At 47.5% G+C, this 24,100-nt stretch overlaps 1 long non-coding RNA gene across 1 annotated transcript in view; it reads left to right on the forward strand.

Annotated features, from left to right (window-relative positions):
* Nucleotides 1-24,100, forward strand: part of LOC144753818 (uncharacterized) — a 292,234-nt gene that overhangs the window by 20,786 nt on the left and 247,348 nt on the right. Inside the window, exon 2 of the long non-coding RNA XR_013594546.1 lies at nt 11,888-12,075. This is a non-coding gene — a long non-coding RNA (uncharacterized LOC144753818). The remainder of the gene's footprint in view (nt 1-11,887; nt 12,076-24,100) is intronic.

Raw genomic sequence — 24,100 nt, forward strand, 5'->3', positions numbered from 1 at the left:
GGTCCCAACTTCCCTGCACTCAGATTTCTTATCTCATTTTTCGTAACAGTTCACATTCCAACCCTCGACCATAGTCCCAATTTAGGATCCTACAGACTGTGAAAAGAAATCGCATTAACAACCGTAATCAAACGTACAATGAACCACATCTGTATTGTACTGAAGCAGCATACGACCTGCAATAACATACTAACATCATTGTCCGCATCATCACCAGCCTGTTTAGTCGCAGCACGCTTCTCCAACTGCTTAATGTACTGCATAGCATCTTTCGGGGTCATGCAGATCCGAGGCTTGTTCCCATACATTATTTTGAGCCGAGCGGGATACAACATGGCATACTGTACTCCCGCCAAGCCTGTTGAACCGCAACTGTAAAATCCGGAAATAGGGCCACCTCCAGCCCCTGATAACTAGTGGTGCCCAATTCTCTTGCACGCCGAAGAGCCACATCCCTGTCACGATAATTTAAAAGTTTTGCGATGATCATACGCAGTGGCGCCCCCAGCACCGGACGTGGTGCAAGAGACCAGTACGCCCTCTCCACCAGCAGAACATTGGAGAAATGCTCCGCCCCCAGCATGGTTTTTAGCATGTCCTCCACATAAAGCTTCAACTTGCCTGTATTGGTGGATTCAGGCGTGATGCGCAAGTTTTTTCAGCTCAACCTCTCCTCTAAATCCTCGTTCTTGGCGTTTATGACCTCCAATATCTTATCCACCTCAGAGCAAGACTTGGTGACACAGCCCACCTTGTCCTCAACCGTGGAGATTCGTTGTTCCGCCTCCGTCAGACGCACACCGTGCTTGTCTAACTTCGCTGACATGGTGTCCATACGCAAGTTTAGGTTGTCTATCTTTCCATCTATAGTTTGAAGACTCTGCTGCATTGCCAGCAACACCTTTTCCAGCTTGGAGCTGCTCCCTGACTCCATATCCGTTTCCGTGTCAGACGCTGCCTGTTTTTGCGTTTTCTTCAGGCGCTTAGATTTGAAGGAGAGCGTAGACTGCAGGTGCTTGTCCGGCTTACCCATTCTGCCACCCGAACAAACCATCTGCAGACCGTGCACTGTACCCTCCAACCGGTCCGCAAGATTATGCAGGTCCTCCACACACCGTCAGGGCCACGCACCCGCGGTGTTGGTCGCAATCTGTGCAGGTACACCCACTCTATGCCGCAGTCCCCAAGCAGGCCGCAGAGAAAAATCCCAAAACAGACCTGCCACAGCTCCTGTTCAATACCGGTGCAGTAGTACTCCCCAGTTCCACTCCTGAGCAATGTGTAACTCCAAATAGGTCCAGACATAGAAGCAGAATCAGCAGTCCACCAAGCGATGCCACAGATGAATCCCCCAGCAGATGTCACACTAAGCAACTAGGCCCAAGCTGGCTCAGTACCAATTACAAAACCATTCGCTTTCACCAGCAGCAAAGGTGTATCCCGAACAAGCCAACCACAGCGCTGCAGGCCCCACCAATCTCCACAGCGTTATCCAAGTGGGCAACTGAAAGTGCTATATGGGCTCCACAATCACGCTGACATGGTAGGTGCTGCCATGAATCCCAGCAAGAAAAGGGTATCGGCAGTGTCATTAAAAGCATGGGTGCACAGTACCTCCCCAACACAGCCCACGCCGTCTCAGGCAATACAGTCCACAGTCCAATTACCTCAAGGGGGCTCCCCGGCACACAACATGCCCGTCAAGCAGACTCTGCTCCCATGGTCCGGCCTTTCCATTTGCAGAACCGTTTGACTCACCACCGTGCCTCTGATAATGCGTCCGACTCCAGCCAGGGACACAGATCCAGGCATCAGCCCGCACCGACCGCAGGACACCAAGCTTCCCGTTGGCACTGGGGCCGCTACAATCCTCCCGGCCGCTGCACAGCTCACCAGCTCACCACCGACAATGCGCTGGACACCCTCGATCCTCTGCAGCTGCAGCCGCTCTCCCCAAACAGCGCCGCCTCCTGTGCCCGCAATGCCGACAGGTCTTCCAGCCGTACTCCGGCACCGGGGCACATTACATCAAGGGGCAAGGCCGCGCCTCAACAGGCCGTCCGACCCCCGCGCGCCTCCCCGCTGGCAATCCACAGCTCGTGCTCAGGCCCCCACAGTCTCCGATGCTCACCTTGCTCCAAATAGCTCCGTGCAGCGTCGGTTTAAAGTCGCACCCCCCCCCTCGGTGCCTTCTGTAATCACCGTACTGCAGGCTTCTCTCCGCAAGCAGTAGCTGCTTCCAGACAGTCAGGCCTCGCCGGCGCACGCCTCAGCTCCCAACTGCCGCCATTTTATGCGCCGACCATCAGAGGCTGCATATCCGCTTTCCCGCAGAGGTAGCAGCCGCCTAAATCACTGCATCCGATGCAGCGAACGATGTAGATTCCAACGCGCTGACTCCCCACCGTAGATGACTGGGAGAAGTAAAGGAATAATATACGGATTTTGGCCTCACCAACAGAGCTGCACTAATGTGCTGCCATCTTGCTTCGGGCTCACCAGCGCCCCCCTTCATCATGGATGATAGTTCGCATTTAGACATCTCTCCTGTCAGAAAGTTTCAGAGCTATAAGGTCATCACTATGCAAGGCGCTGCACTGTCCCTTCACAAGTTTTTTATAAACCAGCTCTTTTGGGTAACCTTTACGGTGAGAGCGGTTTGTGCCACAAGCAACGGTGTCCAGTGTAAAGTTTTCTACATATAAATGGTGACCTTTGTTAATTGGTTCTCTACCAAGTTCCCGCACAATTTTCTCTGTGACTCTGAAAGTGGACAGACAACCAGGGGAGTCAACACTGGAATCCCTACCAGTGTAGACCCTGAAATTATAGACCTATCCAGTAATACTTTCAGATAGCATATATATCTTAATTCCATAACGTGCCCTCTTGCTATGAATGTACTGCCTAAAATTCAATCGGCCCTTGAACAGGACCGAAAACTCATCCACAGCTATTTCTTTCCCTTGCACATAAATCTCTGAAAATCGATCTACAAAGTGATCAGGGAGAGGCCGAACCTTGAAAAGACGGTCACAATCAGGGTGATATCAGGGCAAAGCTAAAGCTTTTTCAACAAAATGCAACATCCGAAGAAGAAGCAAATACTGATTATGACTCATGGTTGCAGGAAATATAGCTGTTGCCATCCAGGGATTAGTAGACCAATATGAAGACAGCGACAGCTTCCTTATCCGGCCCATCAAAAAAGTTAAACCCAAGAACTTCTTTGGCCCATCCAGACTTGTAGGAGTCCACCAGGTAGCTCTAGAGTAGAACTTAAGTCTGGCACTGTTGTCCCCCAAATACTGTTCAGCATACAAATTAGTCTGTTCAACAATCTCTGCCAAAAATACATCATCCATAAACAATCTAAAGAATTTTATAGGCAAAAAAGGTTCACAATTCACTCCACACCCTGTAACACCACTAAAGACAGGCAATACCAGCTGCACCATGTTTGGGTCAACCCAGAGTCCAGCACTTCCAATAGGAAGCCTTGCAGCCCCAGGCTGCAATCCAGATGCCTCTTGACACACCATGGGCACATCAGTGACCTCCTCTAAAACAGGCACTTCATCCTCAATGAGAGTAGCTTCATCTGCACTGAGAGGAGCTTCATCATCAGATGATGCCTCACGGATTGCAAATTCACTGCCAGAATCTTGGCCTTCTTCCTCTGCCTCAGATGCAGAGTGAGTTTCATAATCATCGTCAGAAGAAGACTCTAAAAGCATACTGCTGAACGGTCATCCTGCGGCTAGCCATAGTCCTTACCTAGAGAACTAACTTGACAAATAAGTCAACAGTACCCAACACACTGTAAAATAAGTAATAAACAAAGTGTGGATTTATAAAACAGAAAGTAAAACTACTGGCATATAGCAACTGCAAGGTAAAGTCAATCAATACAAATATTTTCCCTCAAGGATGTCAAAGGATAACTGTTCTCTGGCATAGTGTCATATAGACCCCCAGGAGGATCAAGCCCTCAATACCAAGCTCTGATTGACACTATATATAACCTGTCACTTACCCACTCCAGAATGATTATTCTGGGAGATTTTAATCTTTGGGAAAATGGGCATCTTGATTCCGATCTGAAAGAATTACTACAAGCATGTAATATTATGAACATGCAACAACTGGTACAACAACCAACACATCTGGGTGGCCATGTTCTAGACTTAATATTTGCAAACCACAAGGAGGTAGCGGTAGGAAAAATATTGCCAATGTGCTGGACTGATCATTTTTTGATTTACCTTCTGCTAATGCACCCCAAAGTGAGCAATAAAGCTACTCAATCAAGCAATCCTCGTCAGGGAAGGGAATGGGCCAAGCTGTTGAAAATGAAGCTACCCCCGTAATGCTCTGGAGAGGGCTCTTTTGACATCAGTAAAATGGTGAAAGAAAACTACCTAAGCTTCTACCGTCAGATTAACCAAGCGCTTGCAATAAAAAAAGTTAAAAAGTAGGGATAAACCATCAGCCCCATGGTATAATGAGGATCTAAAGGCACACAGGAAAAAATGCAAACAGACAGAGAGGAAATGGTGGAAACTCTACGAGGAATTGGACAAATATCCTTGAAAAAATAATAAAAAACGTATAAAGAAACAATTGCTAAGGCTAAAGCTGAGTATTATGAGAACATCATTTTACAAGCACCTGATAGGGTTAGAACCATTTTAAGTATAGTGAAGAATCTATCCAAACCTGACAGTGCGAAAAACAAGATTGTAGCCACACAAAAGCTATGCGACAGCCTTGCAGTGTTCTTTGAGGAGAAAATAAATAAGATTATTGATGGCTTGGATCATAATGCGGCTGGGATAAACAATGTAAGTGGTCCATCAGAATCAGCGACAATAAAGAAGCAGAATGAGGGAGTAGACAAAGATAAACAGCCAACCTTGGTTCAGTTTCAGGTCCCTACACAGGAAGAATTCAAAAAAATAGCTTGTAGTGTCTCCTCTGGATCGCCAGTAGATCCCCTTCCGCATAGGTTGTGGAAAGAGTTTAATCTTGAGCTATTTCCTCTGCTTCACCAAATCTGCTGTCAGTCATTGGTGCCTGAATGTTGAAAAAAGGCGGTGGTGACCCCTTTACTGAAAAAAGCCACACTCAACCCTCTTTGTCCAGCTAATTATAGACCGATGTCCTTGCTGCCTTATCCAGTAAAGGTTCTAGAACAGCTAGTTAGCAAAGCTCTCTCACAATTTTTAGAAGAAAATCTCCTTTTAGATGAAGTGCAATTCGGGTTTCGGCCTGCACACGGCACGGAGACAGCCTAGTGACAGTCCTGGATGAGATGAGAATGCGTGCTGACACTGGCCAAGTGGTCATACTAGTATTACTGGACATGTCAGCTGCATTCGATACAGTCATCGTAAGATCTTACTCGAAAGGCTTAAAGAATTTGGAATCAGAAGTACAGCACTCAACTGGTTTCAATCATACCTGTCAGACAGACAGCAGGCAGTGGCTATTCCAGCGTTTATATCCAGAAATAATTCCATAAAGCACGGAGTCCCTCAGGGATCAGCAATAAGCCTGATCTTATTTAACATTTATCTACGCCCACTTATCTCTATTATCAAATCCTTCGGAAATGAAGTAGTGAACTATGCTGATGATACACAGCTGGTCTTCTCATTAGAAGGCTCTAAAGCAGTATTTCTGGAAAGATTCCATGAATGTATGCTAAAAACTTCAAAATGGCTCAGGGACAATTCAGTTCAATTTAATGGAGATAAAACAGAAATTGTACTATTCGATAGCAGTCTGCAGTTGGATTTGCAAGTGAACAGAACAATCAGCTCCTGCATGTCTATGATTAGAGCCCTACGAAAAATACTTCAGCTGCTGCTATCTTCCGCCAGGGCAAAGGTGGTGTCGAGTGTCATTCTGAGCAGGCTGGATTACTGTAATGCCTTGCTACTTGAAGCACCATTATCCCTGATCAAAAAGCTGCAGAGAATTCAAACAATTGCAGCCAAGCTAGCATTAAAGAGACAGTGTAGGTCCTCTGCCTCCTTATCCCTGAAAAGATCTCCACTGGCTACCGATTTTGCAGAGAGTACATTTTAAATCACTCTGCATTGTTCATAGAGCAGTACATAGAGAGGGACCTAAATCACTGCAGAGCAAATTCTCCTGGTATGCTCTAGCCACAAACCTTCGCTCATCATCAGCAAAACTGATGTGCACAGTTAGATTTAAGAAAACCCGGATGGGAGGCAGATCATTTAGCTCTGCAGCCTCACGTCTGTGGAACAAAATACCAAATGATCTCAGACAATCTGAGAATCTGCTGAATTTTAGAAAGAAGCTAAAAACATGGCTCTTTCCTAGGGACTAATGTTGCTCCGTCATAGCTATATTCCTTTCTGCCCGCATGATTGTAAGTATGCATAGCCTTCATTGGGGTAATCTCTGCCCTAGGATACCCGTTGGGTGACAGAGCGCTATACAAATCCTACATGCAATACAATCCAATACATACAAAGACCTATATAGTATAAAACAATGCCACTCACTTGCTAAAGACAGCTAGACTTACTAGCACCTACTCTGCACAGACACAGCATGCACCAACGAAAATCCACTAGAAAATAAAAATAAAAGAAAATTACACACAAGGAAACCCAATACACATTGTGCACAAATACAAAGAAAATTTCACACGCGTTCAAACAGAAGCTACATTGGCTGCTATTATTACAGCATTTCCCCAAAACACATTCATGCAGGTCATTGATACTAATTTGGAGTAAACTGTATAAAAAACTTTTTTCCCCCAAACACTTGCAACTACACAAACTTCAGTTCTACCAGTGCTGGAACCACAACCGAGGAAAACAAAAGCTTTGCACTAGAATAAAGAGAAGGAAAAAAAAACATTACAATCGCCAATGATGAGAAAAGAAATAACAGTTAACATTATCAAACACTATGAAGTCTGCCCATCACCATTCAAATGCCAACCACACACACCACCAGCAAGTGTGAGTCCACACACAGCCAGCCAAACGCCAAAACACTCATCAGCCAAATTACACTTCACACACAAACTTTCCCTAGTGGTCTAGTGGCTTCTGACCGACCTTGGGGGCAGAAGGGCCTAAAAATACATGTCTGATCTGCTCCTGGGGCAGAAAAGGCCAGAATATTCGTCCCAAAAAGGGGAGCGACTCTTGGCCAAGGGGCTGCTCCCTAATACATTACATGCAATATATAATAAAATCCCTGGTGGTCTATTTTTAGGCCCATCTGCACCAAGGGGGTTAAATCCACTAGAAGGCCGATCTGCCCAAAAGGGGGGCAGAAACAGCCAAATTATTATGCCCAAAAAGGGGATGGATCCTTGCCCAAGGCGACATTCCCAAAACATTTTGCATTATATCAAAATAATCCCTGGTGGTCTAGGGGTTTCTGCCTCCCTTGGGGCAAGTGGCCTAAAAATATACGACCAATCTGCCCCCAAGAGGGGCAGAAATAGTCAAATTATCAATACACTAAAAGGGGAGCAACCCTTGCCGAAGGGGTCACTCTCCCTAAACATAATGCACAAAATCCCTTGCTTCTTGTGGGTTTTAACCCCCCACCCCACCCGGGGGCTAGATTGGCCAAAACAAAGCTGATCTAGCCCCAAGTGGGCTGAAATACATGAAAACATGCTGCCCACAGGGCAGCGACACTTGCCCAAGGTGTTGCTCCCTTATAAATATTTTTGAATAAATCCCTGGTGCCTAGTGGGTTTTGATCACACCGGGGGGCAGATCGGCAAACAAAACTGCTGATCTAGCCCCAGGCGAGGCTGAAACACAGGAAAACATGCTGGCCCCAGGGCAGAGACCCTTGCACAATGGGTCGCTCCCTTAAAAATATAATTAAAAGAACTCCCTGGTGCCTAGTGGGTTTCGACCCCCTCTTTCCCGGGGGCCGATCGGCTGATCGGCCGAATCAACCCCCAAGGGGTAGGCAAAACGCAGATCTAATATGCCCCCGGGGAGCGACCCTTGCCAAGGGGGTCGCTCCCCCAAATTGCTTTTGAAAAAATCCATGATGTCTAGTGGTGTGGACTCCTGATCCACGATCGCAGCCCCACCTGCAATTGTGGAGCAGGAATCCACTGTGTACAGGCACAGGATGAAAGTCCTTTTCCTCTGTATCTGTACTCCTGTAAACCCCCCCACTCCCCTCCATCGCTGAGAGAAGTCCTCTCAGCTGCATTTGATGACATCGTCGCGCCGTGATATCGCCGGCGTCATCAGATCACCGGCGGTGGTGTCAGGGTAGCAGCAGAAGCGCTTTCGCTGCAATCCCCAATGGAGTCATATGGGTGGGTGCCCAACTAGGGGAGCACCTGTGCTTCCCCCGTAGGGCCGTAAAGGAGATGTCCTCGGCACAGCAGAACAGCTACCGTGGACATAGCCATTACGTCCTTGGCACCGAAGGGGTTAAGAAAATCCCCTTAAAGAGGTCTGCAATGATGCATCTGCATCCACAGTGGCCATCTTTGAATGGATCTTGTTAATACATAACAAAATACATTTAAAGATGACCTTATGCAGGCATGTGCATGCAAAGGTAGCCATCTGGAATGGTTATAAACCCATTGTAAGATTGCTGATTGGCACATAGCATTCAGAATGCAAAGAGACTGGGGGGGCAAGTAGGCGCTGAGAAGGGGTGGTTGTTTTCAATAATAGAACAACAGTCCCCTGCACACACTAACAGTATATCAATTATATCAATAACAGTGTGACAAAAGTTTGAGTCTTTTCTGGAACATGCTTTTCAGTTTATTCACAACAGCCTTAGCCAACAAGTGTTTCATCGCGCTTACGGTTGTGAGTAGCGACTTCTTCAGGGCTAAGAGACAAACAATAGTACAGAATTGAAAATGAAAGGTATGCAGCAAAAGCATCCAATGTCCATTTTCCATTGTGACAGACTAAATTTGAAGGATTGGCTCATGTTGCCTACTCGAGCCTGTGGAAACCCATGCTGTCTCAAATGTGTCACCTCGGTTGTTTAGTGTAATTTAAGAAAAATTATAATAACATTCTTAGATAAAATGAAATGGACCAGAGTTAAGGCATGCTTGTTACTTGTGAGTCCAGTTGTGACCTATGAACCTAAATAGTCAACTTACTCTTTGCTAAAGTGAATTTAACATAACAACACCTCCTTAATGTTGCCTGGTACCCGAAGGTATGTAATAAAAAACAAAATACCTATATTCAATACATGAAGATCCTATGGGAAAAGAGACCGGTAAAAAAGAAAAATAATGCAGATGTAATAAAAAACCGAATACCTATACTCGATACATGAAGATCCTATGGGAAAAGAGACCGGTAAAAAAGAAAAATAATGCCGATGTAATAAAAAACCAAATACCTATACTCAATACATGAAGATCCTATGGGAAAAGAGACCGGTAAAAAAGAAAAATAATGCTAAGTATACAAGCCCTGTAAGAGCAAGCTTATCGTGCTAAGGTGATCAAATCTGACTGGAAAACCAACCTTAAATCCGGTTTTATTTCTGTCCCGAATGGGATTCAATAGGGTCCAATGTTAGACACACAGTTAAGACTGCATATATCTTGTGTCCAGAAATAATCCCTCCTGGGTAAATAAAGAAAAAAGGCCTAATTACATATAAGAATACACCCAAAGGAAAAATGGCTGGGGCATATTCTTTATACTTTAAGGTTTTGGTAATGTAATCCCACGTACCTTAAATGAGGATTTCTTAGTACTGCAAGTTTATTCAGGTATGAATATAAAAAAACCGCTGTGCATTGCACCCTCTCGGTGCAGATTTTGTTAAAGAAAATAGTGACAGCCATATCCTTGCCGGCGTCATAGGGAACCTTTGCCTAATAAAAAGAATCAAAGGAAAGTGTGTCAGAACAAGCGAGTAGACAGACCCAGTGGTGAGTATTTAAAAGATGCCCCCAAACGCAGATGCTCGTATCTAGTGTGATTGCCATTGTACCACTAATTGCAGGAGAACATTCAGTTGGTTATGGGCGCTTACCTATGTGATGAACAGAGCTCCTTCCTGCGTGTGCGCTGGAGACCTAATGTCCCGCAGGAGAACACACGTTCATATAGGCCTGGGAGTGGAAACAGTTGTAGGACTGTACCAGCTCCAAATACGTCGGCCATCTTGGAGTGGTACATTTAGTACCCAGCTTATCAATAGAGTTTAAAAATGGGCAATTCATCAGCCCCCGAGGTGTGTTGATGTAGAGCTCAAGGGTCATTATTATTATTAATTAGCATTTCTTGAGCGCATGGCTACCTTAAGGCATCCCATCGCTAGCGGCAAAAACAAACAAAGAGAGGTGGTTACCAGTTAATCTTCTGGAAAAGCCAGGTTTTAAGCCCCTTCCTAAAAAGGAGGTGGGAAGTCTCTAAGCGCAAATGCAGGGGAAGAGAGTTCCACACTTTTGCTGCGTTGTATGAGAAGGACCGATCCCCGCTGTGCATCCTCTGAATTTTGGAGTTGATGGCTAGATTTAGATTCGCCGAGCGGAGGGGTTTCTTTGGCTGATACGCCTAAGTGGGTGGTTGATGCAAGGGCCTGAACCCCTAAGGGATAGGACTTTGAATTTAATCCTCTCCTCTATGGGCAGCTAATGTGGGGACTTTAAGCTGGGCAAGGCTGACTGCGTTCTGGAGGCTCCTGTCAGGAGTCGGGCAGCACAGTTCTGTGCTACCTGAAGCTTCCTCAGGGTGGATTTGGGTGCTCCTATATACAATGCGTTTCCATAGTCCAGGCACAAGAGAACCAAGGCCTGGACCATAGTTCTCCTTGCCCCTATGGGGAGTAGAGGTTGGACATCTGCAGTATTCTGAGGGTGCCATTGATGGAGCAAGGACTCGTAGAAAAGAGACTTGCTCGGAAGCAATCCACACCTTTAACTAACTAATAAGTTATCAAAATTGTTTTGTGTAAAACTAATGCGCACCACATAAATATGTGGGTTAGTGAAACTTGCTTATGTGTTTACTAACGAGAATAACATGAACGAAGGACTAATCCCGCTCTAAATTGGGAAATCTTTACTGCGCATGCATCGACTGCATCTACGCAGTATGACGAGCAATCGCTTGGAGGGGGATTCTTGCGCATAAGCAGAAGACACTAAAATGGAGTCTTGAAGACTCGTTCATGGCATCTGCTTGTTTGAACTAAATTTAGTGTTTTTTACTAATGCTAATGTGGGGATAAGTCTAATAAATAAACTGGGATAGAGTAGAGGTGGGTGATATACAGTGAAACCATTTATTTATGAAAGTAACATCTGTCTTTCTGACTTAATCACTAGTGCGTATTTGGGCCTCTCATGTATAATCGAAGTAAGCTGAGTCATGTGACGACTGCGCACGACTACTGAAAGTTAACCCGGTTGATGACTTGTATGTTGAATGAAAGCCGCGGTCGCGAAGTGTCCTAACCTGGGAGCGGATGGTGAAAGTTCAACGATGAGGACTCACATTCAGACTATTCACAAAATTGTTGCAAATAAAACATGAATGCGTGTGTGAAATAAAATTATGAATTAAAATTAAGGGGATGGTGTTTGTGAACAATGGTCAAACTGATTTAGATGACATGTAAGCATGGTGTGATGATTCTCCCCCGCCCCTTGCCTGACCAATCAGGTTTAGTATTTTACGATATTGAAACATTAATGGGTGGAACATGCAGAACGAAAGGTATAATTGAGATAGCCTTGGTTAGTTAGTTAGCATGATTTGGGATGCTGTTGCTGCGGGAGGTGGGGTTGCTGGGAGAGATGCTGTGAGATGCTGATGAAGAGCCAAATGCAGAACCTTCTATCTTAATTTAATTGGGTTAGATAAGAAGATCGCAGAAGAATCTCGAGGAGGAAGAGAGTGTCAGAGAGGGATGCGACACAGTCGTCGGTATTCTAGAGAGGCCATCTATCCTGTCCTGATTCCTGTCCTGAAGACTTTGTCGCCTGATCTATCCCGGGGGACCCTTACCAGCCCTTTGGCCAGGGGGTTGGTCTTCACACCATTCTTGGTAATTATATTTTCACGCTATGTGCAGATGTTCTTTTCTCACTGTCCTCTGATTTCTGAGCATTTATCATTGCATGAGTCCAAAGTATGTGTTTGATGATTAATTAATTGAATTTTCTCTCCTAAGAATGATGATGGTTGCACTGTGTATTTGAGATGGTTCACATGCGTTTGAAATTTAGATAAAGATTTAAAACTTTCCTGAGTCTGTGGTTATTTACAGTGAATAAAAGAACAAGTTAGTTTTTTTGTTATTTTCACCATCAACTAATTCAACTAATGGTCCATCGACCAGAGGAAAGACATCCTAGATCAGTGAATGGTTAGTTAGGAGTATTAAATAACTAATCTTGAAAAATGGTGAAAAAATTATAAACTTCTACTCCAGCGGTTTATTCAACTGACTGTGTGTGTGCGTGTTTATGGGCCCAGGTAAGTATATGGTAGTGGAGTATCTGTTGTTGTCAGTACGCCGCTGGATCACCATGACAGACACCGGTGACTGCAACTGCTTGCTGGTCAAATTTGAGTGCCTTTTCCAGCCACGCGCCCCGACTCTTTATTTTGGGCTTCGGAACTGGGGCAGCTGGGCCATGGCAGTTTGGGCTCGTTGTTAGTTGTATTCCCAAGATACATTATTTCAGTCTTGTCTCCATTAAGCCTGAGACATGACTGTTGCATCCAGTTGGCTACCGTCTCCAGGCAAGACTCTAATTCAGCTGGGGCATTGCATGGATGGTTTAAAGATACCACCAGCTGGGTGTCATCTGCATAGGTGGAAACTTTGACCCCATATGGCTGAATGACCTCCGCCAGTGGCTTCAAGTATATGTTAAAAAGCGTCGGACTCAGGGGACTCCATAGCTGAGAGGTAGAGTCCTAGAGGTGCATTCCCATGCATAAACCGGAAATGTTCTGCCATTGAGAAAGGATTAAATCCAAGAGATGAGTCCTCCTGCCACCCCGGCCCTCCTAAGTCTCTTTATGAGGATGTCAAGATTCACTGTGCCGAATGCGGCACTAAGATCAAGTAGGATAATGGTTGCAGCACCTCTCTGATCAATTAACTTCTTTGCTTCTCCAACCACGGCAATCAGGGCGGTTTCCGTTCCGTGTTGGGGGCGGAAACCCGTCTGAGAATGGTGTAGAAGATCATGGGACTCTAGAAAGGATGATAATGCGAAATTTATATGCTTCTCCAGAATCTTACTAAGCATGGGCAGCATGGATATGGGCCGGTAGTTACTTAGTACTTCCGGGTCTAAACTTGGCTTTTTCAACAGGGCTTTCACCATGGCATGTTTCCGGGCAGGTGGCACAAGTCTCTTATTGTTAGACCCGGCTTCCTGGGCACCAGGGCACTTGGGGGTAACTGCGCTCCAATCTCATCAACTGGAGTGTTCCCTCACTGGTGTCCTGGGGCCTCAGTACTAATGGACCCAAAACTGGATAACCAAGTAATCCTCTCCAGCACTTGACTCTCTCAGGGTAGTGAGACAGAGCAGTCCAAGGCTTACTCAAGGAGGTGAGGTGGGGTTAGACATTCAGAATACAGTGTAAACCGTACCACCAGCTGATAAACTTAATGTCCAGTCAGTGCTTTTATTTTTATCAAAGAAAAGTACTTTAATACACAAAAGATCATTTTACTACACATAAAACTAGGATGAACAGTGAAAACCAGAAGTCTACAACCCTCTGGGATAGAGTTCTGACCCCAAACAGTATTATAGCGCCTAGACGCCAAGCACTATAAAAACACAGTTAACATGAAAACACACAGTAAGGATTGCATATTACAGATCATGTTACACAGGGCTGCTCTCATTCACTAGAGCCTTGATACCAAACTTTGGATTGAAAGGATATAGTTTCAGCATATGATGTGAAGTCAAATGTTCTTGATCAGCCCCATAACCCCCCACCCGAAGCAACAGAAGTGCCCTCCCGTCGTGAGTGCGGACACCGCTTTAGTGGTGTCAGGGATCTGATCACAGGTGCCTGATTTCTTGGCACAGTTTACTGGAGTCCCACTAGTCCAATAGCCACTGGCTAGCTGTAGGAGGTTAGTGGCTGGACAGAGTGCCAGTTCACCCTGATACCCTCAGAGATCACAAAAGGAAAGGTGGGGGCCTGCTTCACTGGCCTCTATTCCCAGTTACTGCTTGTACAGGCTTCCACAGCGCAAGGGAGGAGCCTAGAGGGGAATTGATTTCACCTTCAAGACTAGAATCAAGCTTCCTCCTCTCTGGCTCTCGTCATGTGCTGCAAGCTTCTTTCCACCAGCTTTTCTTGATGTGCCGCAAGCTTCTTTCCACACCTTGGGTGATGTGCCGCAAGCTTCCTTTCCAAACCTTGGGCAGCTGTCTGTAATTTCCTTGGTCCAAAGCGCAGGCTCCCCCAAGCCTCACAGAACAGCTGGTCCTTAATGTTGCTGATGCCTTCCTTCCAGACGCAGTGAACAGAGTCTTATCTCCTGCCTTCACACTGCAGGTCGCGCCTGGCTATCTTCAGAGGGCCTGGTTTGGCCGCCTATTCTGTCATAGACCAGCCTTTGAACAACAGCTGACCACTCAGGCCAGACTTTTATCACCTCTGATTGATAGGCTCATCCAATCCGAGGGTCTGCTACTTTTGCATCCTGAGTTCCCCTGGTATCAGGCCGTGCAACTCTCTAGAGAGGAATTTTAATTAACTCCAGCCCAGGAGGCTCTGACCAGTGGGGGCGGGTCCTCTTCAAGGAGTTAGTGCTGCTAAGCCCAGATTAGAGCTGAGTGTCTACCCCAGCCCACCAGGCCTTTCTAAGAAAATAGGGAGGGGCATGGGGGAGCTGGGATGTCCAGCAGAACAGCTTGCATTCCTCACACTGGATCAAATCACCATTCTTCCCCTGTACACCCACGGGCTCTCAAACATACATCAGGCAGACAAAGGCAACTGGCCCACAGGCATGGCAAACTGCACAGACTTGGTCAGGTGGGTGCCTAAGGACTAACCCCTCCTGACTATAGATTTATTGCTGCCACCACTGTCAGTCTACCACAGCCTTAATAGAGAGGGCAGTAGCCACTCTCTGAAAAATAGGGGTGCACAAGGCTTGCCCCCTCGACCTCAGCACCAAGCTATAGGGTCTCAATCCATGTAAACAGGGAGACCCTCTGTGGACATATATGATTGTCATGCTCACTGAGGTAGGGATCTAGAAACTATACAGTAGCTTTTGAGTGACTTGCTTGGAGATTAGCATAAGGCAGAGGAAGCACTCTCTCCAGAGACATGCAGGAGACTTCCCGTCCCAACATATGCCCTCCCCAGATCAGAATGGCCGGTACTTACTTCCCAGTGGGAGAAGACCGATCATCTGATTGGATAAACCGGCGGGAAAGTCCATCTGCATTACCGTGCTGTAAGCCTGCTTTATGTTCCACAGTAAAATCTAGTCCCTGCAGCGATATGGACCACCTGAGCAACTTTGGGTTCTCCTCCTTCATTGCCATCTGCCACTTGAGGGGCTTGTGATCTGTCTGAACCACAAACCTTGCACCAAACAAGTAAGGCCTGAATCTTCGAAGGGCCCACACTATGGCAAAGCATTCTTTTTCAACTGCAGACCAGTTCTGCTCCCTAGGGAGTAGTCGGCGGCTGATAAAGGCCACCGGATGCTCCCTTCCCTTTTCATTGAGCTGGGCAAGAACTGCCCCAACTCCCTTGTCTGAAGCATCTGTCTGCACAATGACTGTAATCAGGGGCTTTCAGCACAGGTGTATTGCATAGTGCAGTCTTCAATTCATCAAATGCCTTCTGACACTCTTCAGTCCAGATCACCTTCCTGGGCTGCTTCTTAGAGGTCAGGGCTGTCAGTGGAGCAACCATGGTCCCATAGTTTGCTACAAATTTCTGATAGTAATCAGTAAAGCTCAGAAAGGCCCTTACCTGGGTCTGAGTAGTGGGAGTCTCCCAGTCCACCACCGCCTGGACTTTAGCCTCCAGGGGCCGAACCTTCCCATTACCCACCTGATGCCCAAGATAAACAACAGAGGACTGCCCAACTTGACACTTGGCTGCCTTGATGGTCAGCTTGGCCCCCTGCATCCTCACCAACACCTGCTCCTGGTGTCCCATGTTGTCCTCCCAGGAGGAGCTGTAGACAGCAATGTCATCCACGTACGCCACACAGAACTCTTCCAGGCCTGGCAATACATGATTGACTAGGTGCTAGAAAGTGGCGGGAGCCTTCTTCAATCCAAAAGGCTTAACTTTAAATTGGTAGAGGCCCCCTGGGGTTGAAAATGCTGTTTTCTCCTTGGCACCAGGTGTTAATGCAATCTGCCTGTAACCGCGGCTTAGATCAAAAGTACTAAGGTACTTTGCAGCACCCAACCTATCCACCAGCTCATCAGCTTGGGGAATAGGATGGGCATCAGTTTTTGTCACCGTATTTAAACCGTGATAGTCCACACAAAAGTGCAGGTCAGCTGACCCCTGCTTAGGCACCAACACCACTGGACTGGCCCAGGGACTACGGGAGTGTTCAACCACCCCCAGGTGAAGCATCTTGGCCACCTCAGTCTTGATGCACTCTTGAACCCGGTCTGACATCCTATATGTCTTGCTCTTAACAGGCAGGGTGTCCCCTGTGTCTGTCATGCACACAGACAGGTGTCAGCCCAGGGGTAAGTGAAAAGAGATGGGAAAATCTCCCCAGCAGCTCTTTACACTCCACCTGCTTTTCAGGTGTCAGTTCAGAGGCAAGCTTAACTCCCTCAGGTGAAGCATCCTTCTCATCACCTTGCAATAAGTCAGGGAGGGGCTCACTCTCCTTTTCCAACTCTTCAGCCATTGCAAGTAAAGAAACTGTGTCATTCCTGGGAAGACACGCCAACCTTTTTAACGGTACCTCCACGACTGGTAGGGGAACCAAGGGTGCCTTCATCGGGCCACCAGACATGCTGCTGGCCTTACAGACCAGACAAGTATGGCAAAACTTCTCCACATCCTGACCAACTCCTGGCCAGTAAAACAGAGGTGCTAACCTGTCCTTTGTCATTTTGATGCCCAAGTGATCAGCTAGGGGTACATCATGGGCTAGCTGCAGCAGGAAATTCCTGTGCAGCTGAGGAACCACCTACCTTTTGCTGGATCCTGGCTCCTGGTTCTGGGTCAGCAGGCTCACTGTAAAGGAGTCCATCTTCCCAAGCCACCTTGTGCTTTCCGACTACTCCAGTGGAGACCTGCTCCTGAGCAGTCGTCTGCAGGCCAACAAGTGTAGGACACTCAGCCTGTGCCTTACAAAACTCCTCACGGGACGGTCCTCCTGCCACAAGCAGCTACTGCAGCTCTGGCAGGGACCCAGACTCCAACACCTTATCCGCCTCTGGATGCTCGCCCGCCTCTCCAACTGGAGCAGGAGGTGCAGACACCAGGACAGGTGCGTTCTCAGAATCTGCCCTTAGTTCTTGTTCTGGCCTGTTCCCCTCTAGTGTCTCTTCCACTAGAGTGGTCCCCACTTCACTGGGAAGAAGTTTTTCAGTGTGTGCCCGAGTGAGCACAGCTGATAAAATCCAGGCCATACAGGCCTTAGGGCCTGGTACTAACCCAGGTTCAACAAGATCATTCCCCAGAAAGCACCTTGCACCCTGCTTCTCTCACACCCCGCAATTGACCATGGCCTTCTTGCCATTCACCCCTACCTGCACTCTAGCAAGAGGGTACTTCATGTCATCACCACTAGCTACAAGTCCATACTCCTTGGAACCAGGAATGATCTCTTTGGGTTTGAGATATTTGCGTTCAACCATAGTCCTGTGAGCACCAGTATCCCTCATGGCAGGAACCTTCCTTCCATTGATACTTGCCACACTCATATACCCCGTTGAGTTAGGGTTAATATGCTTAAGAGCTTCTGGGTTAAGTTCCCAGATGTCCCTGGTGACTAAGTTAAACTCACTTGGGCCTCCCTTCATGTCTGCCCCCACTGAAAGCACACTTGCTATCACGGGTGCCACTGGCACCACGTCCTTCACTGGGCAGTCTGGCTTTAAGTGTCCCTCTCGGTGGCACTTAGAGCATTTAATCACCATGGGACTGGAAGGACCCTTACCTCCTTTCCCCTCCTGGTGCTGACTCGAGGCCCCATTCCCCTTAGACTCTGGTCCTGACTGAGAGCCTTGGGAACCGTTCTGGCCCTTCCCCTCTGGTTTAGGGCCAGCCTGCTGGGAGTTCTTCTCCCCCTTGGGCTTGGAAAGGGGTTGCCCCTACCCCCTGTTCACTCTGTTGGCAAGCCACTTATCTGCCATCACTGCACGTTTCTCAGGATCCCTCTCAGGAAGGTCAGGCAGATACTGTCTGAGTGGGACAGAGCACTCCTCCCGGAGACACTCTGCAATCATCACCTGATTTAAGGACTGGTAATCATTTGCTTCCATCCCTCTCACCCACTCATTCCAGTCTCTCACTATGTCATGGACCCAATTCTCAAAAGGAACCCCCTCTGCCTTCTTGGTCTCACGGAACCTCTGCAAGTACTGGGCTGGTTTCAACCCAAACCGCCTAATCAAAGCATCCTTCATGCACTCATATGTCAGACTGTCTTTCTCAGGCATCCTTTCAATCACTTCAGTCCCTTACCGAGGGAGGCGACTCAGTAAAGTCGCTGCTTTGGACTGACCATTAAGACCTTGAGCCTTACATGCTAAATGAAAGGCACGCATCCAACTGAGAATATCAGTGCCAGGGACATACATGTGTATCAATTATTTTGGTACCTTGGTGGTATTTTCCTTTACCTGGGACTTTGAAGTGGACTCACCATCCACAGAGCTAACCCCTCTATCAGCTGCTAACTTGAGCTTCTCTTTCTCCAGGGCTATCCGCTCTTTCTCCAATTCCCTATCCTTCTCTTTCTCCTGTCTTTCCCTTTCTTTCTCCAGCATCTCCCTTTCCCTCTCCTTCTCTTTCTCCTGTCTCTCCCTTTTCTTTCTCCAGCCTCTCCCTTTCCCTCTCCTTCTCCTTCCAAGCCCACTCTTCCTGTCTGACCCTTCACTGCTCCTCTTCTGCCTGGCGGGCCATCCTTAGCTTTTCCCTTTCAAACTCTCTTACTTTCTCCTCTGCTAAATCCTTAGCTTCCTGGAGTTTCAGCTGAAGTTTAAGGGTCTCTGCTAGCTCAGTCCCTCCTAAGGGGGCGAATCCTGGGACAGGGGAAAAGGTAGCCCTGGAGATAGGGGGAGGTGGAAGTCTAGGGGCAGGTCTAGGGGAATACCTAGGGGAAAGCATAGGGGAAAGCCTTGGGGAATGCCTTGGGGCTGGTACAGGAGAAGCCTGCACTGACTGACTTGGCAGGCTTGTGGTAACAGTGCTCTCCAACTGTTGCACAACAGTGACCTCTTGCTCAAAGCATTTTGTCATGTGGCTAATTAAGTGCTCCCTGTCCTTAGACCGTGGGACTTTCCACCCCCTTTCAGCACACATTTGCTTTAATTGCTCCACAGTCAAGTTCTGCAGTTCCAATTCCTCTCCAATGTTATCTGCCATTTTACATATAGCTTATGGATATCTGCTGGAATTATCAACTGGCCTCGATGTCCACTGAGCCTGAAGTCTAGTGATCCATCACCGCTTGCCACCAATGTTAGACCCGGCTTCCTGGGCACCAGGGCACTCAGGGGTAACTGCCCTCCAATCGCATCAACTGGAGTGCTCTCTCACTGTTGTTCTGTAGTACTAATGGACCCAAAACTGGATAACCAAGTACTCCTCTCCAGCACTTGACTCTCTCAGGGTAGCGAGACAGAGCAGTCCGAAGCTTACTCAAGGAGGTGAGGTGGGGTTAGACATTCAGAATACAGTATAAACCGTACCACCAGCTGATAAACTCAATTTCCAGTCAGTGCTTTACTTTTTATAAAAGAAAAGTACTTTAATACACACAAGATGATTATACTACACATAAAACTAGGATAAACAGTGAAAACCAGAAGTCTCTACAACCCTCTGGGACAGAGTTCTGACCCCAGACAGTATTATAGCGCCTAGACGCCGAGCACTATAAAAACACAGTTAACATGAAAACACACAGTAAGCATTGCATATTACAGATCATGTTACACATGGCTGCTCTCATTCACTAGAGCCTTGATACCAAACGTTGGATTGAAAGGATATAGTTTCAGCATATGATGTGAAGTTAAATGTTCTTGATCAGCCCCATAACCCCCCACCCAAAGCAACAGAAGTGCCCTCCCGTCGTGAGTGCGGACACCGCTCTAGTGGTGTCAGGGATCTGATCACAGGTGCCTGATGTCTTGGCACAGTTTACTGGAGTCCCACTAGTCCAGTAGCCACTGGCTAGCTGTAGGAGGGTAGTGGCTGGACAGATTGCCAGTTCACCCTGATACCCTCAGAGATCACAAAAAGAAAGGTGGGGGTCTGCTTCACTGGCCTCTATTCCCAGTTACTGCTTGTACAGGCGCCTACAGAGCAAGGGAGGAGCCTAGAGGGGATTCGATATCACCTTCAAAGACTAGAATCAAGCTTCCTCCTCTCTGGCTCTCATCATGTGCTGCAAGCTTCTTTCCACCAGCTTTTCTTGATGTGCCGCAAGCTTCTTTCCACACCTTGGGTGATGTGCCGCAACCTTCCTTTCCACACCCTGGGCAGCTGTCTGTAATTTCCTTGGTCCAAATCGCAGGCTCCCCCAAGCCTCACAGAACAGCTGTGTCCTTAATGTTGCTGATGCCTTCCTTTCAGACGCAGTGAACAGAGTCTTATCTCCTACCTTCACACTGCAGGTCGCGCCTGGCTATCTTCAGAGGGCCTATAGGGAATTTACCCAAAGATGTCAGATATTGTGTCTATGTCCAGGAGTGGAAATTCCTCTAGAGTGTACTTGGTAGAGTCCACATGCCCATTTCATTCAAAAGGGTCTTGCGCCGTGTCATTTGTTATTGGGGTGTGAAAATCGCTAGGCCCTGGGGGATCAGGAAAAGCCTTTTATATGATCTGTATTGTTCCCTGGAAGTATCCCGCCAGTTTGTTACATCTCTCGTTAGTTAAACCTGTAGAGGCATCCAGAGGAGGGAGCTCCAAAAGTGTTTTAGCGATGCGGAAGATTTCTCTAGGAGCATTAGCTGCTGAATTAATCTTTTCTTCGAAGTAGAGTGCCTGGGGTATTGATCAGCATTATGCTTGATGGCCTAATGCATAGTAGTCGCCCATCCTGGAGTGTATAATCTCTGCATTAATAACTGAGATAGGGGCATATAATGGCCCGAAAAGGAGTAAAGAACTTATCAAATTAAAGCGATTGTAGCTGTATGCATCCAATAAGGATCTGAAAATATACTTTTGATTATCGCTGTGCATACCAAAAAAAGGTTTTTAGAAGGAAAACAATGCTGATGCCCCCATGTAACGGTGTGTCCACAGCAAGTTTAGAAATGCAAAGGAGAAAAATTTAATAAGACGGAACGGGGGTGAACCATCCCTAGGGTATTGAATCCATATGGGTATAAGTTACCTGAAACAATACGTTCTTTAATATTTGAATCCAAGAAAAAAAAGGGGGGATCTAGTAGTAGAGTTCTAAGGCAACAATAAAGGCGAGTCAAGGGAAAGGGATTCCAGAGTTCAGTGTGTGCTGCAACTGTCTAAGTGGAGCGGTACAGAATAATAGTTATCATAAATCTAAATAAAACATATTATATGCCCACAGGATCTACATACACAATCCTGTGGGTCACCTTAATGTTATGTTATGTTATGTTATTAAGTGACTTTTATAGCGCACGGCTACTCAAAAGAGTGTCCCGGCGCTTTATTGACATCCTAAAGAACAAAACACAACACAGTAAAAAGAAGTCTATAGGGGATCCTGATTTAATTTACCCAAAGAAGCAGGGTTCGGGGAGCATAAAATCTAAGAGGCAAAGAGCCAAGTTTTCAGGCCCTTCCTAAAAGACAGCAGGTTTGAGTTGCTGCGTAACGTGAGGGGCAAAGAGTTCCACAGCTGAGGGGCCCGGAGCATAAAAGAGCGACCTCCCATGCGGGCCCTCCTCACACGAGGGACAATAGCAAGAAACTTCGCCTCTGATCTCAGAGATCGAGAAGGACGGTAAGGCATAAGCCTCTTCTGCAGGTATTTGGCCCCTGTGGAATAAAAGGCCTTATGCGCAAGGGTCAGAGCTTTGAAAGCTATCCGCTGTCGGATAGGCAGCCAATGAAGCGACTGCAACAGGCCGGAAACATTGACTCGCCTGTGCAAACCAAAAATGGCGCGTGCAGCCGCATTCTGGACCACCTGCATCCGTTGCAGGAGATATTCGGGCAGGCCAAGATATAAGATGTTAGAGTAGTCCAATCTTGAACCAATCAAGGCCTGCACCGTAATCCTCCTGTGATCCTCGGAGAGCAAAGGAAAAAACTTCCGATGCATACGGAGAAGACCAAAGCAGGTGCCAGTGAGGGCAAGGATCTGAGATCTTAAAGTCAGACCATTGTCAATTTTCACCCCCAAATTCTTAGCTGACTGAGACGACTGCCTTGGAGGGGACATATCCGCAGGCCACCACACCTGCCAGTCCGGATTGGATTGACAACCGAAGAAGAGTACCTCCGATTTATCTGAGTTGCACTTGAGGCTGTTCAGTTGGAGCCATTTAAAAACAGCCCCAAGGCACTCGCGGATACTCTCTCCGTCAAAATCCTCTCCTTTCCGGCAGGTGAAGAGCAGCTGGGTGTCATCCGCATAGGATACAATCTGGGCCCCGAAAGACTCCGCCAGAGCCGCCAGAGGGGTCATAAAGATGTTAAAAAGAGTCGGGCTCAACACAGAGCCCTGCGGGACTCCGACTCCCAATGGCGGCATCTCAGCAGAGGCCGAGGAGGCCCAGACCGTCTGACGGCGACCAGCTAAGAAAGATGTAAACCAGCTGAACACCGTCCCCCTCAGACCGATCTCATAAAGTCTGGTGAGCAAGCCCTCATGGGGGACGGTGTCAAAGGCCGCCGACAAATCGAGCATGATCAACATGGCTCTCCCACCCAGGTCTAGCGTCTCCTTGATGGCCTCGGACACCTCCAGCAACGCCGTCTCCGTGCTAAGATTGGGGCGGAAGCCCGATTGTGTGGAATGAAGCAGATCGTTGGATTCCAGAAAATTGGAGAGCACGTTGTGAACGTGCTTCTCCAGGGTCTTAGCCAGAGCAGGAAGAAGAGAAATAGGCCTGTAGTTGGCCAAGACCTCGGGGGCCAGACCGGGCTTGAGGAATGACCATGGCTTGCTTCCACGCCAAAGGGACCTCGCCTTGGCTCAAAGAAAGATTCAGGAGAGGGTTGACCAGCGGGTTTACCACCTCCGCCATCTTCGCTAGAAATTTGGCCGGGCATGGATCGAGCGGCGATCCAGATTTAAGATTGGCCAAGAGTATCAAAGACGAAGCAGTTGAAATGGGCGGAAAGTCTGACAGGACTGGCCCTGGGGGGACCGATGGAACAGGACCAGCCTCAGGGCCAAACAGGGCAGCCGCCGGCCGCGGTGAAAAGGAGTCCTGTATCAGCTTAATCTTAGCAGTGAAGAAGCATGCCAGATCCGATACCCACTTCTGAGCAGGAACAGACTGGGTCGCATTCGACCGCGGGGCAAGATATTCGCTAACGATCGAGAAGATCTCTTAACAGGAGTTCGAGGCATCCTCTATCCTCCTGGCAAAATAGCTTTTCTTCTCAAGGAGAATAGCTCGATGGTAGGCTTTGACCCTGGTTCTGTATTCGAGTCTGGCAGCTGGATCGTACTGGGCTCGCCAGGTCCTCTCCGCCACCTTGCACTGCCTGCGAGAAGCAAGCAGCGCACCAGTAAACCACGGAGTAGAAACCCGTTTAGGTAATTATCGAGGAGGTCTCAAAGGGGCCAGATCATTTAACCTATCCCCAAACCAAGCCTGCAAGGACTCCAGTTCCCTATCCAACACCCCCGTGAGAGGGCAGGGATGTTCACACAGTGCTTGCGACAGTTAAACATACACATTAAGTAC

This window comes from Lissotriton helveticus, chromosome 5_1 (genome assembly GCF_964261635.1).
Source record: "Lissotriton helveticus chromosome 5_1, aLisHel1.1, whole genome shotgun sequence".
In the NCBI taxonomy this organism is placed as follows: Eukaryota; Metazoa; Chordata; class Amphibia; order Caudata; family Salamandridae; genus Lissotriton; species Lissotriton helveticus.